Genomic DNA, 6937 nt, shown 5'->3' with positions numbered 1-6937 from the left:
ACCCAAGACAGCTCCAAGAAAAGTACGACCAACACGGAAGTACAATTTTCTGCCAAAAATCATAATGCACACCAAAAGAAATGCCAAAGTAGAAGAATGATCGCCCTCCAAATACGCTTCCAACGAGTTGATACCCAGAATGATGGGTCGCACAGGCAGGGAGATATGAACAATTCTTCGCTTCAACCACACCAAAACCAACAACACAAGAAAACACTCCACACTCTGAAAAATTCTGAATACACACACTAAAAGCTGAAAGCACACTCACAAATGACTCCAACAACACACCGAAATCAGCTAGGTACTGTATTTTAAGTACGAAACTGAGCAAGCTAGGAAGCCACAAACTCCGAAGCTCAAATTCACTCACCATTTTGGCAGCATAACGATATAATTTCTCCAAGATGCTCAAATGAGGCGCCCCATCTTATGTATATAGATTTTTGAATCTCAAATTCACATGAAATAGCACCCAAATTTCCTTACATTCATATGCATTTCATTACCATAACCCCCTCCAAGTATGGCGTCCACTTTCCAATCTCCCTAGTTGCACTTTTCCTAAAGAAATCACCATGTTATAACATTAACATTACAAAGCATAAAACACCTTCATTTTTTACGCCATCAGCTTAGGGAAATAAAAATGTGACTTAGGATAAGTAATATAATATTTTCCTTCCCAAGTCATTCCTCCAAAATATAATCACTGAAATAATTAAATATTAAACTTTAAAATAAAGTGATAATATTTAATTAATCAATTATAAATCGCCCACTGATCACTGCCAAATCTATAAATCGCCCACTAATCACTGCCAAACCAACCATATGAATTGGAGCGCATAAAATACTAATTTTGGACTAGATTGGAACTCCACTCAAGACTGCCACAAATAGCTTTGCCTGAACTGATACTTACTATAAATAGTAGTTCATGAAAACATCTCCCTCAGAAAACCCAAAAAAACCTCAAAATCCAATCAACTACTACCAACTTACTAAAAAATAGTAAGTTCAAAAATCACTCTGGAACAGAATGCATGTTATACCACCATGAAGCTCTCCAAAAACCCAGAAGGAATCCTCAATTGGAATTGTAGGAGCCCTACCAGATAAGCATCAATTAGATCATGCAAAGCTCCCCAAAAATAGGAAACCCTAATTCCTCATTCCAATCAACCTACGGGTCTCCGGAATAAGCCAATGGACTACTGATTACTCCTTACTGAGAAGGGGACATTACATAGACTTCTACACTACTAGACAGATCCGAATCTGAAAATAAATCGGTAATCCCCCTGTCTTCAAAATGTCCTCCTCCTCCTTTTATATCTTCATATTTGTTGAAGAGTCACATTCTTATGCATATAGACACCTCTCTTTAAATGAGACATGTCCCTTGCAACTAGTTGTTGAGCTTCAATTTACTATTAATTACTGTCATAATTTGTTAATCATGCTACCACTTATGAATTCGTTGTTCTTTTAAGACTTGTCGGCTTATCGTTTTGATGATTATTATGCTAATGTCTATCCCCTTAATCGCATTACTTCATGATTTACATAGATTACTCCTTGGTCCGTAATTGTTCGCATCTCTTTAATATTAACGATTCATTTGACTTTGTATAGATCTTCAATAGTTTGCATCATATAGTAATTGCAGTGTTGATAAAAGGAAACCCAATGATATTACCATAGTTCGATTTAGAAGAGTCTAAAGTTTTATTGCATCTTGATTGATGTCTCCATGTACGAGCGTTCTTATGTTGCAAGGGTGGATCGGTACCATTCTCCTTGGTTATAATATGACTCCTTGAATGCTGCAAATATGTAGTTATGTATTACTATGATCAATGTTTATCCCGTTGATCTGTTGTGGTATTGATATTGCTCCTTATTGAGTATCTCGTGGGAATGTATGAATAAGGGAAAAAACTAATAATTAAGTGATCCATGATGGTTTTGGGGGAGTGGTAGATGTCTCGTAAATAAGTCTAGAAGAGACATGAATGAAGAGTTTGCACCCCAATATCGAATCGTATCTCTTCTTAGTTACTAAGAACACTAATTAATTAATTTACAGATCGACTTAGTTCTCCCTTTCTGGAATAGTGATAGTCCTGATTTGATTATTAAATCTCCCCCATGATTATTCCATAGTAACTAGCAATGTAAAGAATACTTTGCAGCACCATAGCTTCGATATATATTATTATTCATTATGATTTAGTAATTCACGACAATCTTGGCTGATGTCTTTGTGCTCTATGTTCTCCATATGATATTGGTAATACCAATCGTATTATTTGTTGCATTTTGACACTTATCATCTTTCTTCATAGCAGCCACATTGTTTTCTATGAAGAAGCTCCCGTGCCACAAACTTTCTAACCTATTTTATATTGGATGCAGTCCGAGTATTGATTTCTTCATTACGCTTTAATATAAATTCTTGCTGCCTGTAACCTAATGACAATTCTGATCTAATCTCATCAATGGTTACCGATCTATATGCCTTCCTCGATCTGTTCTGTTATTTATCACCGTACTTGATATCTTCTAACCATTATCGATAATATAACTAGCTTCATTGTTGTCTAATGAATTGTAAGCTATCCTTAAAGATAACACAAGGAGCTTTCTCAATATTAGTAATACTGGATAGAATCTTGTTTGGGGACATCACAAGAGGCTTATTTCATTAGGGCAGAATTTTTTGTAAGCCCTATTTTTAGCAATGTAATAACCAAACCAGTAGAGGAGATAACTAATATTATTGATCAGAACGCAATCGCCACTCCAAAAGAAAAAATCAACGTTATTCTCAATCAGGAGAACGGGGGATTCATAATTGAAAATATCAACCTAGCGGTTGATGCAAACATAAAGAGAAAGGAGCAAGCTTCTGCTAATAATGTTACTTTGAACTGTTGATGTGTCTTTTATACACGACCAAACACATAATAAAATACCTAAAGGTACCTTATCCTCTCTTGAATAAAGTTTCCTCGAATGCTGAAGATTTCGCCGAAGGATCAATCGAGGCAACTCCAAGGTTCTTGTATGCAGGTTCTCTACTTGTGGATAAGCTCTTGCAGTATGATGTGATTTGTTGGAATCACAAAGGGGACTTACGTTGATGACCTAAGCGTCTGATTTACTTTGGATATCATTGGAACGTGGGTCTTTACTAATCCTTGATTTTTAAAAAATGGAAAAAAGGATAAGGGTTGGAGAGGAATCTAATTCTAATGCTAAGAATGTAGGAGCAATGGATGACCTTTGATGAAACTCTAACTAAGTCTTGCTTTGACATGCTATGATCATCTCCACAAGGTTAGTGCAATCTTCTAAGGAAAGCTTTATGATGTACAAATCACCGCTACAAGCATAGACACCGTCAGGTTGATGCATATCAATGAAGAAGCGATAATTGAAGTTAAGCTTAAGCTGAATGATTCTAGTTGACTACACAAGGCAAGTTTGCAATCAACAAACCGCTAGTAGTATGGATATACAAATTTAACCATTGATCATACAAATTTCTTTCATTCATCTAATAACATGAAATTAAATTTGAGAAGTATAGAGACCATGCAAATTGTAGAATCGAGACATAGAATTCACCATTCCTTCAATTAAGTTTACATGTCTTTTGCAACAATCTCTTGGCAGCAATCTTTGCCTTCTCTTTCTCCTCTACTCTAAAATGCTATCTACTATTGAGCTACTAATTATTAACTATCTCTGTTTTGCTAACTCCTAACTATTCTCTGACTATTAACCTTTACAAATGATGAGCCAGGGCTTTATATAAAGAGCCCTTTACAAATTGACGGGTCTAATTGACTTAGAATCAATGGCTAGGATTACAAGATAGAAACCCTAATTAGGGTTTGTTATAACAAACTTCCTTAGCCAATGAGAAAATTACATTCAATGAGTGTGGACCAATAGGAAGTAGGGGTAGGTACACCGAAGTTTGTGCCATCCCTTATAAATTAGGTACATTGAATCTGGACATGTTGAGGTGGACCAATCCGACTGGAGGAAAAGTGACTAGGATGCCACCTTGTCTGACATTTGTATCTTGGTTGATCCTCCTCTGTCCTTGATGCGATGACTGATGCACTCATTGATTCTCTATGTGCTTGATGAGGCTTCCTTACTGTCAAGTTCTTCTTTCTCCGATAGCATACCTCGCCTTGAAGTGTTGGTAAGGTCATTCTTCTTTGTCATCATGTGGGCCTTTTGTGTGGTACAATGGAGTCTTTTGAGGATAGCCTAGAACTCCTCAAACACTTGTAGCCTTCCAATGCTTTAGAAGCATCTTGAGTCCTCCTCCATACCTTTGGAACATCCTCGATGATGATGGGCTTAGAATAGGTCGTCCTTGTCCTGGCCTGATTTTCTTCCATGTGCAAAACAAACCAAAAGGTGATTAAGGACACATAATATATTTATCTTAACATAGTATTTCTACCTTAAATCATTAACAAAAAGGGATCAAAATGGAATTTGCTTTAGGATCCTCCCCAAGGATAGGCCCTATAAGAATTTTGCTCTGGACCCTTTGGAAGGGTCAGGAGCGAAATTTGCTATTTTGCTCAATTTAGACCTCATTTCATTATTTCATAATCTTAGGGCTAGCCTTCAAACCTCTTCCCATCATAATGTCACAACTAGCCCTTTGCCTAGCTCAAGCAAGGTGAAAAATAGGAGTTTCAAAGGATTTCGCTCTGGACCCTTTGGAAGGGTCGAGCGAAATTCATGATTTGGTCTAAATTCCATCATTTCCTTACTCTAAATTTCCTCCCAAGACAAGCATACACTAGTCTTCTCTCCACCAAGGCCTAGGAATCCATCTCTTAATCTCAATCATGGGCAAATTAGGTGATTTTGGGAATTTCGCTCTGGACCCTTTGGAAGGGTCAGGAGCGAAATTCTTGATTTGCTTGTTTTCTTTCACCTAGTTTCATTCTTCATACCTTACTTTCCTTTGACTCTCCCTTTTGGATCCCCCTTTCACGAAGACAACACTTGTTTCACCTCAAAATGGCTTGAAAGGAGAATTTCGCTAAAAATCATGGCTAGGGATAGGACCTATTGAGGATTTCGCTCTAGACCCTTTGGAAGGGTCAAGAGAAAAATTCTTGTTCTAGCTCAAAATCTTGATCATTGGTGGCCACAAGCCATTCAAATGCATGCCTATGGGTATCTCCAAGCTCATTTCACCCTGATCAAGGTTTGTCTTGACACAAAAATTGGAAGAAAGAATAGATTTTGGGAATTTCGCTCTGGACCCTTTGGAAGGGTCAAGAGCGAAATTCTTGTTTTGAGCTCATTTCTTCATTTTTTCAACTCCAATACACCTCAAAAGGCAAGGACACATCACTCCACTCCCATCCACTCCATAAAAACCAAGGTTTTGACCCTCTCCAAGGAAAAATAGGTGTTCTTCAAGAATTTCGCTCTGGACCCTTTGGAAGGGTCAGGAGCGAAATTCTAGTTTTAGGCTAAAAATCCTTCACTTCTTCACATTCCATCACTTCAAAAGGCAAAGACATGTTAATAATCTTCCAAATACGCCCAAGGAACAAGGTTGGTAGTCTAAGCAAGGAAGCAAATGAGGCCTATGAAGAATTTCGCTTTGGACCCTTTGGAAGGGTCAGGAGCGAAATTTACAATCTTGGACAAAATCCTCACTTTTCAATGCTTTCAATCACTTCCTAAGGAAAGAACATATCAATCTACCCCCACCATGTCCAAGGAACAAGGCTGTTGGCCAAAACAAGGAAGAAAATAGTGTCTAGAGAGAATTTCGCTCTGGACCCTTTGGAAGGGTCAGGAGCGAAATTCTTATTTTGGGTTGATTTCACACTTTTTCTCTCCTCAATTCACTTCAAACTCGATTTATCCAAGTTCCTCTCGCCACATTCAAGTGAATTTTCCACCTACTTAGTTCAAAACAAGGCCTTTCCAATGTCCTAGGCAAGATAGAGAGTCAACTGAGGATTTCGCTCTGGACCCTTTGGAAGGGTCAGGAGCGAAATTTCCATTCTAGGTTGATTTTCACCATTTCATCGCCTCAAACCTCCTTTCAAAGGATAGAACACCTCAAGGTCACTCCAACCATGCCTTAGAAGTCCAAAACTTGGCCATGACAAGGAAGAAAATGAAGGTTATGTGAATTTCGCTCTGGACCCTTTGGAAGGGTCAGGAGCAAAATTCTTACTTGGGCTCATTTCTCACCTTTTTCCTCCCTTTCTTGGCTTGAATATAACTTCCTAGGCCTCCTTCCATCATGATCAAGTGAATTTGCTCCTCAAGTTGGCATCTAGTTCAAGATTTTGTGAAGAAATAGGGTCTTATATGAATTTTGCTCTGGACCCTTTGGAAGGGTCAAGAGCGAAATTTGCATTTTGGGTTGATTTCTGACTCCATTTTCCACATTTCTTCAGTTAAACAAGTGAATTGCCTTCAATAATACCTGGGACATGGATTATTAGCTCATGGCTTTGGGCAATGTAGAGTGTCTTATAGAGGAATTCGCTCTGGACCCTTTGGAAGGGTCAGGAGCGAAATTCCTATTCTAGGCTCAATTCACCTTCAAACTGACTTGACTTTGTCTTAGACTTGATCCTAGATCCATTTCCTTCCATATCCTTGCAAATTCGCTCAACCATTCAATGATTTAGGTGAAGAATTTAGGTCCTTTGTGAAATTTTGCTCTGGACCCTTTGGAAGGGTCAGGAGTGAAATTTGACTTTTTAGCCTCTCCGTCAGGATTCATATATGGAATATAACATTCAAGTATAAGTGACATTTCCTTATATCTTTCTTATACTTTAAGTTATATTCCATATATACTGTCAGGATGTTTTGAGAGTGGTTTCGGACCTCCAGGAGTTATAATGCAAAATTTAGT

Source organism: Cryptomeria japonica, chromosome 3 (genome assembly GCF_030272615.1).
Source record: "Cryptomeria japonica chromosome 3, Sugi_1.0, whole genome shotgun sequence".
Taxonomy (NCBI): Eukaryota; Viridiplantae; Streptophyta; class Pinopsida; order Cupressales; family Cupressaceae; genus Cryptomeria; species Cryptomeria japonica.
Note: the sequence above shows the minus strand (reverse complement) of the source record.